The sequence below is a fragment of the Platichthys flesus genome, chromosome 16, assembly GCF_949316205.1.
Source record: "Platichthys flesus chromosome 16, fPlaFle2.1, whole genome shotgun sequence".
Classification (NCBI taxonomy): domain Eukaryota; kingdom Metazoa; phylum Chordata; class Actinopteri; order Pleuronectiformes; family Pleuronectidae; genus Platichthys; species Platichthys flesus.
Genome location: NC_084960.1, coordinates 16,056,136 through 16,068,939, shown reverse-complemented (window position 1 = coordinate 16,068,939; position 12,804 = coordinate 16,056,136). Strand labels below are relative to the sequence as shown.

The following is a 12,804-nucleotide window of genomic DNA, read 5'->3' as shown; positions in this document are numbered from 1 at the left end:
GATGACTATAGCTACCTGCAGGTCAGTTTGCTATGTCATTAGACAGGGGTCACCGGAGGCACACAGCTGAGAGGGAAATTGGTTCTTAATTCTCCGGATAGGCTGGTTATGGCTTCCAACTTTTAATAAAATGTCCAAATTAGGACTCACTTGGGCTTCATGTGGCACATCGGGCACATCACCTCAGCAATTATCGACCAAAGTTTCAAAAGTCCACACAGTGAAATTTGAGCCCGAACGCCTCGCCACTGCGCCAACCAATCCAGTATGACGACAGGAAAGTGCAAGACGGGCAAAATATATAAATAAACCCGTACAACTGAGTCAACACTTTACATATTTCGCGGGGAGTCCTGGGACTTGGAGAACAAATAGCGAAGGCATGTGCGGGTTCACGTGGTGGCACCGAGAGTAATCGTCCCGGCCGCGCAGCCTGATCTGTGATTTATCACGACGACGATGGGGCGTCGCTTCCCTAACTACCTCCTCCGGGGCCCTCAGGCGGCCTCCTGGGACCTCTGCTGGCATGTCTCATCGCCACCATCTCATTGTGACATCACCAAATTAGCCCGCCACCTGAAAACACGACAACATCCAACCGGATCCAAAAAGGACGTCTGGTTCTCGTGCGACAGAGCGCCCACGCTTCTCTCCGGGCGCCTCGTCGTGATCTCTCAGAGTGCCGGGGAAACCAAACCTGTCTGTGTCAGGATTGAATCACGGCACCGAAAAATAACAACAACAAGGAGGGGGGGCGAAAACCTGTTAAGCATCACACTTTGGGTATAATTTTATGTTTACTGCTCTCATGCACTATCTGTTTCTTGCCATCTACATCATCAATATTTATACTGTCATCACGAGCAGCATCAGTATGCCACTACCGTTGTGCCTCCAGCCAGCGCAGCCAGTCAGCGAGGCAGACAGAGGAAAGGCCCCAGCCTGACTCTGCAATGCTGTATTGGGCTCTTATGCCGTCACTGACCCGAAACAAACTCCCTCAAGACTCTGTGCCGAGACGCAGCCGAGCTGGCTGTGGTCGCAAAGCACGGTGGTCACCGAGGCCTGACCGCCTTCATTACCCAATCACATTTACTAAGAAGATAATATCTCCTTTCTTTGCCAAACTCAATATGAGACACGCAGGGCTGACCGCTCTCTCTGCGGCCAGCCCGTTTCAACCGGCATGCGACCGACTGCGTCCGGACTCGCTCAGTCCGTGGAGCTACTGCGGTGACACGCGAGCGGACGGCCACTTTTTGACCGTCTCCTCTGAACAGATGATCGGATATGTGGCCGAGCACCGACGCACAGGGCACGAGGAGGGGAGGCAGATGAATCGCCTCGGCCCTCTTTCCAGGCTTCCCTCTCCACTTCGGGTCATGGTGTGGATATTCTCCCCGGGGGAAATCTCACCATTTCTAATTATGTCAATTCAATGGATTATTGCATTCATTTGGTGTCATTAACCATCGCCGCTCTTCCAACTGTTACTCAATAATTAATACCCGGACAGACATCATGATCCCCGAAGGGCCAACACCCGGGTCGGGATGGGGAAACTCAATCAACCAATGTTGGCTAATTATACCCCCCCCCACCATCATAGACAGCTTAGCATTTGTGCAGCGGATGGGTCAGTTATGCACTCCCCCCCTCCTCCCGGTTACAGAGATTCATATTGTGCCATATCATGCGAGGAAAGCTGAATCTCAGATCTCTGTCTGCGGGTTCAGGCATGGCTTGAGCACGTGGCGGCCGGCGGCGACATGTGTGATATGATCCCAGTGTCTCCGATCGGGTGGGGGGGGGGGGGGACGGACTTGTCGTGCTGCATTATTAAGGGACAGCCGGAGGTTGTTCCTTCAATTGTCAGCCTCTCCCGCTGATCAGCGAGCCGCTCCTCACCCTTCAACCTGTGTACATCAGCAAGTCGTGCAGCCATCAATCAATGACACCCGCGCCCTATGAAGAGATCAGCGACCAGCTTGGCCTGATTAGAGCAGTTTTAGTGTCATCTATAATCTGTCTCTCTCTGGCCCTCCGCCACACACGCGGAAATGTGCATTAAAACACGCGCATGCCCAAACGCACGCGCACACAGACTCCAAATTTAGGGCAACAGTTCCACTCTTTGCATTTTAATGTAGCAGCAGAGACGTCCCTCAGAATGAATGCGGCCCTTTGTCCTTTTGAGTACAGTACGGGGACGAGGGAAAGGCAAACTAGACACACCGGATTGAAAGCATCCCGGGCGTCATTTGAGAGACGCACAAATCATTGACATTGGGCTGTGTTTTGGGGAGGGGGGGGGTAATCATTTATATGCTGGACTCCTCCCGTGACCTTTCCCGCCCCGCGTGTTTGGTTTCGGAGGATTTGCTGCGACTTCTCCACATCTCCTCCGGAAATAAATCGCACTGGCTCCACAAATCCAACGGCGGCGGAGCAGCGGAGGGCCGGGCACTATCTCAAAGTCACACCTTCCCTCTAGGCCAGGTGTGCAGGTGTAATTTACCATGTCCCTGTTAGCCTGCTTGCTTGTTTTCATCAGGCTCATCAGCCATGGCCTGATTCCTCAGATGACTGAAATCACTCAGCCGCTGTTTGATTTGCGACACAGGGAGGACTCTGAGATCGGGTATGTGGGACCTATGCACCCATGTTAAAATTAGCAAGATGACCACAGGAAGTCATCAGGCTGGTGGAAAAGTAATACAAAATAAAAAGTTTTTTCCTCCAACCGCAGCAGAGGAGTAAAAGTGGATCTACTGTATCCGTTATCATAAGTATGTTTGGTGGTTACACTCTTCTCACATGTTGTAAGGCAAGTCTTTCCCTTTGTCCACCATGATGAGGAGAATGAAGCCTCCGACGGAGGTGTCTGAATGTGGAGCCTGTTACAGGTGCAGAATCCTTTAAGGAGGAATAAAACTGAATAAAACATTCCACCTGCATCCCATTGACTAATCCATGTTAACCTTTCCTTGTGAATCGTGACATTGTTCAATTTTAATAACATGCATATTAGGTCAAGAGGTGGCGTGCCTCTGCACCTTCAGGAGTTAAAAAGCTGGATGGATCTAAATCGTGCAACAGATTCCCTCCACTTCCAGTGCTTTACTTATTCAGGACAGCGTGCTCTCGGATTTCTCTGCCACCAATTTCCCGAATGTGGCTCGCAGGAGTTTAAATCCCTCGGACGTTAAAACCACAAGACAGATTTTAAATAAATGCTTCCTTGTTTCCCTGACGAGTGGCTGCGTTCTCATAAATGACTGGCTTTATGTAACCTGAGCAAAGTTTGAATCCATTTGGCAACGCGTTGGTTTCGACGAGTTGAAAAACTTCAGCGTCCCAAGTTTCGGGATGAACAAATTCTACTGATATGTAGGTCTCGCTCGTGCGTTTTGATATGTGAAGCACCTCCCTGAGCCCAGCCTTGCCTTTTAAATGTGATACCATGTGACAAGCCTGTCATGAAGCCGAGGCCTGTGGTGACTGGTGCTGCTGCACACAGGTCCTGATCAGCTGAGAATGAAGCCCCACTTCCTCACTATATGAACTCAGAGCCACCACAATATGAGTGGATAAAATACATACTTTCACAGGCTACATAAAAGTATACCGTCCTCTTAAAGTTTTACATCACTGGGTCTATTTTAGATCTAATGGAGAGAATATGTCGTGAAGCAGGGCCTCGTAAATGGCATGTGTCGTGGTCTCCTATTTGACGGCTGGGCTACGACGGTGTAGGAGTTTACAGGTACTGGAACAAGCATTAAATCGAATATGGGTGCATGAATAAAAAAACACAGGTTGTAAAATACAAGCAGCAAAACAGAAGAGAATGATTGTGCCGGGGGGGAGAGTTAAAAGAACATCAATAATGACACCACATCCATTGTCCAGTATTGTGTCCGGCAGAGATGCTTTAAATCTTATCACCACAATTTCCTTCAGAAGGAAAAACTTGCAGAGTGAGGAGGATGGGGGGGGGGAGGCATCATCCCCATGTCCCTCCATGTGAGGCCCACACCCCTCTCTTGTCAAATCCTGCCCCAGTGCCCCACTTCACCTCCCACCATTAATAACTTATTCTGTCTATGATTAAACTCGGGAGATCATCTGGCTCGTCCACATCACACGCCGACGCGCACGCACAAACACACACACACACACACGCACACACACACGCCTCCTCCCGCCACTTCCCAGCCTGCTCGGATTTCCCTGAAACAGCGCACATTAGCATTCAAATCCTCTCATAAGCGTATCGTTGTGTTGCAGATAGAGGCAGTAGATCTTCATTCATCAGTCCTAATCTATCTGCTCCTTGTTCTCCAGCCGGAGGGAACCCGGGCTCTGACTCAGAGCTTAACCCACCGCGCATAAGCCGCAAGGTGGCTGCGCATTTTTCCTCCAAATCTGGGGTCATCGCTCAGGGGCCACGGCCCCCGACGCACAAATTAACACTGTAAACTGGTGCGATTAGGCGGGTTCGGATGAGTGTGTGTGCGCGAGAGCTGCGCGCAAACCGGATCACACATTAAACCCTGTCAACAGCTTGTGCTCCGGCGGAGGCTCCTGCCACCGCCAAGGTTAGATCAGGATTATCAACTTGTATGCACGAGCACACTTGGAGATGCAATAGAAAAAGACTCATTTACAATGATGAGGGTGTAGAAAAAGTTTGAAATCCTGCGTATTGACAAAGCAATCAGACATTGGAAATGTATTGATCTACTTAATTGTTTTCCAGCCCCCGAAATAATAATCTCACGCGTCAAACATGTCAATCCTGAGCCGTGGGGGGGCTACGCACACGCACGCACACATCACATCGTGGCCAAGGATTTTCTAATTAGTAGTTTTGTTGCAAATGCACAAACTGTCCGGCTACGCACACATGCACGCACGCACACACACACGCGTGACCAACAGGAGAATGCGCGCACATGCGTGTGCACCACGTCTGTGTGGATGGCATCGTCTCTCTTACCTTTTTATTTCACGATCCGCTCCTGAAACGCATCGGAGCTCCGATAACTCCGAGAGCTTCGCCTTCCCTCGAACCAGCGAGTATTCCACTGCAGAGCCGAGTCCTCTCCTCTCTTTCTCCCCCTCTCCCTCACTGTTTCTCTCTCTCCTCTCTCTCCTCGTCTCCCTCACTGTTCCCTCCTCTCTCTCTCTCTCTCTCTCTGTCTCCCTCACTGTTTCTGTATCTTTCTATCTCTCCTTTTCTCTCTCTCGCTCACTGTTTCCCTCCTCTTTCTCTCTCTCTCTCTCTCTCTTCACTCTCTCCCAAACTGTTTCTATCTCTCCTCTGCTATCTCTCTCTCTCTCTCTCTCTCTCTCTCTCTCTCTCTCTCTCTCTCTCTCTCCTCTATTTCTATTTCTCTCTCTCTCTCTCTCTCTCTCTCCCTCTCTCCCTCAGATTGATTCACCCTCTCCAGGTGCTGCTGCTGCCACCGCTGGTAATGAGAATTGTCTCAGAGATCTTCAGGTGGATGGAACCACTGCTGCAGGACGGTGCGGGGAGGTCTGACTGCACCGCTGCTGCTGCTGCTGCTGCTACAGTGAAAATGAAACTTAATATGTTTATTTACTGCATCGTCCTCTTTTGTATGACATGCAAATAAACAAACAAACATCACAGTGTCTCTATTGCTCTCCGCAGACCGTGCACGTTGCACCAGAGCTGCACACAGCCAATGGCGCAGGTTTAAATATGAACAAGCCAAAATTAGATGACATAAGACACATGCATCAACTGTAATGGCAATAATACTCCTCATAGGGATTAGAACTACAATTAGCTGTGTGAACCCCACAGCTCTCCTCTACAGTGTTAAACTGCACATTTTGTTTTATGTAGCATTTGATTCCTGACGTGTGTCCATGCACTCATGTCTCTATAATACGATGATGGTGTTTACAGCTTGTTACAAGGGACATTTGCTGCTTGGCCGGTTCCCTTGGCAACGCTGAAGCACACACACACACACACACACACACACCTGAGCAGCACCGCCTCATTGGATTTGTGTCCTGCCTGCCATTGCAGCTCCAGTCAAATAAATATCTATCTATATATATATATATATATTCTTTTCACAAAAACGAGATTTCCTATTCAAAGAAAGTGAGAAATTATGTCATTCATATGAAGTAAGAAAGAAATCCTGAGATTGTGTGTGTGTGTGTGTTTGTGTGTGTGTGTGTGTGTGTGTGTGTGTGTGTGTGTGTATGGGGGGGGTTAAGGTCAGGTTAAGGTCACAGATCTGGTCAGGGTTGAGTTGTCAATCACCTCAGAAGGACATCATCACGAGGATGCGAGAGTGTCGGGCTGTTGGGTGGGTGGGTGGGTGGTTGAGTGCGTCCATCAGATAGCAGAGGGAGAGAAGGAGGGAGGTGGAGAGCGATGGGTGAACGTTGGGGGGGAGCGGTGGTGGTGCTGGTGGTGGTGGGGTGTTCAGACGGGTGATTAGTGCTGGATTGATAAGGTTCTATATCGAGACTCCGAGGATCACTCTTTCTCACATCCTCGCACCTCAACGCCAGCTCTCCATCACGGGCACGTGTTCTCACACACACACACACTCCCCACACACGTGTCTTGCCTCAAGCACTGCTCTATTACTCACACACAATCACACACACACACACAAACACACACACACAGAGAAGCATGATGTAGATGGGGAACAAGGTAATGACTGACCCTGACATATTTAGTCAGGTTGCAGCAACAGGGTGGCCAACCTGTTTCTCTTATTAAACATTGCCACACACACACACACACACGCACACCACATGGCCTTGGTTGCCCTTTTCCACTTTATGCACAATATGTTCTCGCTCACTTGACCCCCCAACCCCCCTCCCCACAGCCCCACGCTCTGCAGTGAGGGTCTAGCAGCGCCCACAGCCCGTCCCAGTCCTCTGTCATTCCAACAACAACGGCTCCCGCTCGCTGCTTTTGCATTGCGTCGCTCCTTCCTCTCTCTCTCTCTCTCTCTCTCTCCCCCCTCCCCTGCTGCCTTCCTGCCTCCCTCCCTCTCTCTCTCTATTAAATTTCCAGTCACACAACAGTGCAGTGGATATCCCTCCCTCTCTCTAACTCTCACACACTCTCCACCACCACCACCACCACATCCCTCTCCTCCTCGTCTCCCTCCCTCTCCCTCACACATACATACCTCAGTAGTCTGTGGAGGTGTCGTCCTGGATCTCTCCCCACCGCTCGCTCTTCATATGGACTGTTCTCACCCCCCCCCCCCCTTTACTTTGAACCTCTCAATCTCGCTCACTCTTGATGCAAGGCTCCTCTCTTTTCACCTCCAGTTGTCACCCCCCCACCCCCACACACACACACACATACACACACACTCCCCTTGCCTCATTATTTAAATGAGCCCCCTCACATTTCCTCCTCTTCCTCCCCAACCCACTCTGTTTGTATCTCTGTACTGCAGTGTCTGCTCAGGCTGTGGAGTACAACCTCCCCTCCTTCTTCTCCTCCTCCTCCTCCTCCTCCTCTCTCTGGTGGGTGTGCAGGGCTCGCTCCATCAGCCCAGCCTTTAACTCACTGATTGAGTGGACACCACAGGCCGATAAATGAATAAAGATGGGAGCCACAGCGAGGATTAATGCGCCTCATATGAAGACGGAAAGCTTGCCATCTAGTATTTCTGCCGCTGCTCCACGGATGAGGCTGCTCGCGCCTCCCGTGCCTCGGCCTTGTGTTGCTGTGTGTTGTGCTGTGCTGGCATTTTGGTTGGAGAGACATCCGGCCGCTGTCTTTGCCCTGAGTTATGTTCAGGTCCCGGGCCCTCAGCGGCAGTTGCTGCCCTGGGGTGAGACCTCTGCCATCGCTGCGCTGGAATGGCGTGGCGAGAGGAAGTGGGGCAGATACGCCGCTGGGGTAGAGAACACACCGCCTGTCTTTCTCCTCCTGCCCTTTCTGCATCTTGTCCTCCCTCCACCCTCCTCACACGCTATCTCAACGCCGAACCCTCCACAGCCTCCGAGGCCCTAACGGAGCCCTGATCCGTATCTGATGGTGAAACAGCACGCCACCGGCTGCAGGGATCCCAACCTGTGTGATACCAAACTGAACATTTGGGCTGTCGTGACTAGCAAGCAAGGGTTGAACGCTTGAACGCTTATGCCTGTGTACACCCCGAAACACAAAGTTTTCTCCCACAGAGAGAGGAGAAGCTCTTTTAAACACAGAGTTAACCAAGCTTGTTTCTCCAACACTAAAGCCAATACTCATCCCTTATCAGAAACAGCCCTATCTGGCAACCGCATCCATTTGGGCCGATAGTGACATTGATCTTCCCACACCCGGCCAAGTGGACCTCAACCACCAGGCCCCTGAAGACAAATCCAATTTTCGGTGTTATGTGCTCCTCCGCCCGCCACCTTCCTCCACCTCCTCATCTGCCGGCTGAGCTCATTCACCACCAGGACCTTCACAACGCATCCACTCTCCATGTGGCAAGGTTTAATAATCAGACTGTCTCTCCTGCTCCTCCGTCGCTCGCTCCTGTCATCACCTCCTCCGGCAGGGCGTAAAACAAACTCTGCCCCCAGGCCTATAAACCCCATTATGCTGAGCAGCACTCCTGCGACCAGGCTGTATAATCTTCATCTCTCGCCCACAGCCTCCCCTAACTGGCCTTTAAACTGGTCCTCTGCCTTTTCCTCGTGGTGACGATAGGGGCAGACAACAACAATCCAAATGCCACACGATCAACATGTAGCAGGACCTTTTTCTTTATTCAGGCAAATGTTGCTCTGACCCGAACCACTTTGCAGAAAAGAGCAGACCAGGATACGATCATATGTTAAGATGTGTTCTACGATATTATGAGTAAGGTTTAAGTGCATTCAATGCTTTTAATTACATATTTAATTTACATGTTATAAATCCATATGAGGCATGTTAAAGGAAATAACTGTACTCACATTATTTATTGAGCCGTTTAATATCTTACGGTTAACAGTCGAAAGATTTCCACAACTTTGCCCTATTTTTGTAATACCCCAATAACACATGATTTTAAAATTGGGTTTGCAGTTTGTATCCCCCAAAATATATATAAAATAAATGTTTGTCAATTTATTTGTATTACTAGCTATTATCAAGGCTATTACACTGTCATCCATAATTTATTTCAACTCAAAGCAGCTCCATCATTTCCATAACGTGTTTCTTCATGAGATAGATCTGGTTTGCGCTCCTGGAAAGAGGGCTGCAACATCAACATTCTACATACTCCGTGTGTAGGTGGAAATATTTGATATATGTTGAACAGAGCTTGATTTCTTAGATCGTCCTTCACAAGTAACTGCCAGGTCATGTTACATTCAGCTGCAGGCTGCAGGTGTACATGGAGCGAACACTAGCTGTGGAACCGGACAGTCACAGCAGCAGAGCGAGATGAAGCCACCAGGATCTGGAGGTAAAATAGGTCACTGTGGGGAATTGAGAAGTAAGATAAAAGAAAATGTAAAAATGAGCATTTTTACGTAAAAAAGAGAAAATAGTCTCCATTCGAAACCCAGACCGCATTTAACTTTATTGTATCACCCATTTTGTCATATTACACAGTTCACCAATCAGATGTTGAGACCTGGGTGATGCAGTTTACTGTGTTAAAACATGTCTCTCATGATCTGTACAAATGAACATTTGCAAGTATTTGATGCATTAAGATGAGAATAAATTGTGATCTTCTAGAAAAATAATCTCTAATTAATGAAAATCTCTGGTATCATGAGCATGTGGGCTGGAAGGCTCGATTCCATGAGGTGCAGTATCCTAGCCTGGATGCCAGACGAACTTAGCCCCGCCCACAACATTATGACAACATCAGGCTAGCAGTATCCTTCAGTGAGTTGAAACATTTGTGGCACACGTGAGTGTCCATAGGGAGCTGAGCGATGTCTGCTGTTCTTCAGAAAAATCTAAAAAAATAGTTTTGCCCTAAAGTTGCTTCAGCAGAAAACTGAGGTTTGATATGGTTTGTGTGTGTGTGTGTGTGTGTGCGTGTTTGTGTGTGTGTGTGTGTTATTCATCTTTGAATTAGGACAATTCTGCTGCCACACAAACAGGTTCCCATCAGAGGAAAAGCAGCACCTGCAGCACATGAAGATTTGACTGAGATCTTAACATTCTCATGACTCTAACTTGAAAAAAAACTCTTACAGTACAAGTCTCATATTACTTGATAAAGCCCACCACCCACAGAGAACATGCCATGGCTCTCTCTCCGGGTGTACAAAGCCCAGATGGCTTTTATGACTCCTTCTAACAGCCCCACCTCTCCACATTCCCACAGTAGCCCTCTACACGACATCCCGGGGGGGCGAGATCTTCAAAACCACAAAGCTTGTTCAGACGGCATCCTCTGTAACAAGGTCCACACGGTTTCGGTTTCTCAAGGCTCCTCCAAGAAGGCCAGAAACATTTCTCAACAAGTAGGAAACCCCCCTCAGTTCCAGGCGTTCCCAGTTCACCCTCATAGGTCTGCCAGTTTGACCTGATCAACAGGTGCTGAGCAGATGTCAGGGCTGCGGCTTTGTTCATGCAAATGGCCGAGACACGTTGAAGCGGATCAGAGTTCTTCTATACAGATCACTGGCTAAAGGTGATGGCGCCAGATCCAAAACTAAAGCATCACTTTGGAGATCCTTCTTCGTTGTTCCTGGCCTTAAGATTGGTCCAGTGTTCCATCCAGTGAGATGTCCCCTCAGAAAAAACTGCAGTCTTTGGTAAACGGCTTCTCCCATATGAACCTGCACAGTCTTTATCTCAGTGGACAGACGCAGCTTTTACATTGTTGGATGAGCTGAAAACAGCAGAGGATGAGTGTTTCAACTCAATTCCTGTTGCCACCACAGAGTCCTCCAGAAAATGTCTGATTGTCCCGTTGGGGTCAGTGGGACGGTGAAGGACTTTGACTTTAAAAGGGATAGGTTCACATGTTAAAGGACTGTGAGCTTAATGCAGGTTATAAAACCTAATGTATGGTTTTACCTGTTGTCATTGTATTTTGAACCCATTTGTTATTATTACTTACCATTTGTACTTTTTCTGTTATTGAGTGATACATTTTTCATCTGTTTTACTGACCGATGAATCCACTTTAATGTGTCTGCTGCAAAATAAATCAATGGCACATCCATATTTCTACAAGCAGCGCTGTTCGGATGTCAGCTGCTGTTGGAAGAGAATCGGAACACTTGCAGTTCACAACTGGAGAAACTACGAGCAGAGGATATGTTACAGTTGAACTGAAATCACACTTTACAACCAAGATGTTTTAATGGTAGAACCGTTCTGTGTTATTTATCTCCATTTCATTTAACATAATGTTATCTTCATTTGCACAACAACACTGCACTGTGCACAATAAGCAATATAGAAAATAATATCAATCATCTGGTGCACTGTGTTCTAAGGACGGATGCTGACAGATTAGAGGGAAAACTCACAAGTGCTTCCACACGAGGCACCAGAGGTCACTGTAGGGCCGCACAGATTGATGAGTTGATTATTTTCTTGATTATTAAATTAATTCATCAAGGGAGGAACACCTATTTCTAGTCACAGCTTAACATCTTTAAATGTTTAGACTAGTCAGACCAAGTAAAACTCCTAATGTAATTTAAAAAGTGTAATCAAAAGATTTCGGGAGTTTAGCTATTAAATAATTTATCGCACTCGTCTCTCAGCCCCGCCCACCCAGCCGGTCCCAGTCCAGCCTCCAAACCCATGTAGACGTTACCCTGTATTGAAACTCCGTACCGTAACTCGGAACGTTACTCATACCTTGGCCGACTGTCCAGCTAAAACCTGGACAAACATGAGGACCATGTAACTTACCGTTCATTAACTTCCTGTTTTAACCGACTGTAAATATGTGGCTGGTATCCAAACATAACTTGACTTTCAGCTCTGTTTACCAGAGTGAACGTGCCAGAATGAGACCATTGATAAGGCTGGTCGCATGTCACTCAAAGTGCAGTCAGCCAATCAGAGGAGGAACTCAAGAGGCAGGTGAGAACAGCCTGTTCTGTCTGCAGCTCCAGAGAGAGGCAGAAGAGAGGACATGGAAATACACATTGCAGCAGTTTTTTATGACTAAACACCACTGATATATCAATACCTCAAATTAAGAACAAGATTTGAATAATTTTCCGTGGAGCACAATGCGGGAGTGTATTTAGGAAGAATGGTGTTAGAGCTCGGTGGCGGTTCTTTGATGGAACCACGGGTCAGATCATTATTACACTTAAGTGTAATGTTAGGTTGCTGAGGATAAAAGAAGCAGCAAAACTGTCCTACAGTTAACATGATGACACGATGACACTATGTGACATGGTGGAGAAATGGAGCCCGAATTTTCTTCGAGGGACACATACTCACTGTACAAAAGACAACATCAAGCTGTTAAAGGAAAAGGGAATAACATAATGATTTTCTCTTAAGTGTGATCTGTATTGAGTTTTTAAGCTCACACGGTGGATGCTCGCCAAATAACCGTGATAAATCAAGGCCAGTTAGCCTCCATTATACTCATCATGTGAACTTGTGAACATTTTCACTGTTAATAAAAGAAATACTAAAAAACTTATGAGCTCAGACAGACGCTAATGGCGTGATAGTGAGATGGAGGCGGATAGATTGAGATGGGGGGGGGGGGAGCGAGAGAGAGAGAGAGAGAGAGAAAGATAAAGTGAAGCTAAGCCAGGCTCCGAGGGCCAGCCAGTGATTAAGGGATGGGAGGG

The 12,804-nt window shown here is 48.0% G+C and overlaps 1 protein-coding gene across 1 annotated transcript in view; it reads right to left on the bottom strand.

Moving 5' to 3' along the window:
* lrrc4ba (leucine rich repeat containing 4Ba) overlaps positions 1–5,141 on the bottom strand; it is a 33,579-nt gene extending 28,438 nt beyond the window's left edge. The window contains exon 1 of the mRNA XM_062407196.1: positions 5,003–5,141. The gene's annotated coding sequence lies outside the window, so the exon portion shown is untranslated. The remainder of the gene's footprint in view (positions 1–5,002) is intronic.
* Positions 5,142–12,804: the final 7,663 nt, after the last annotated feature.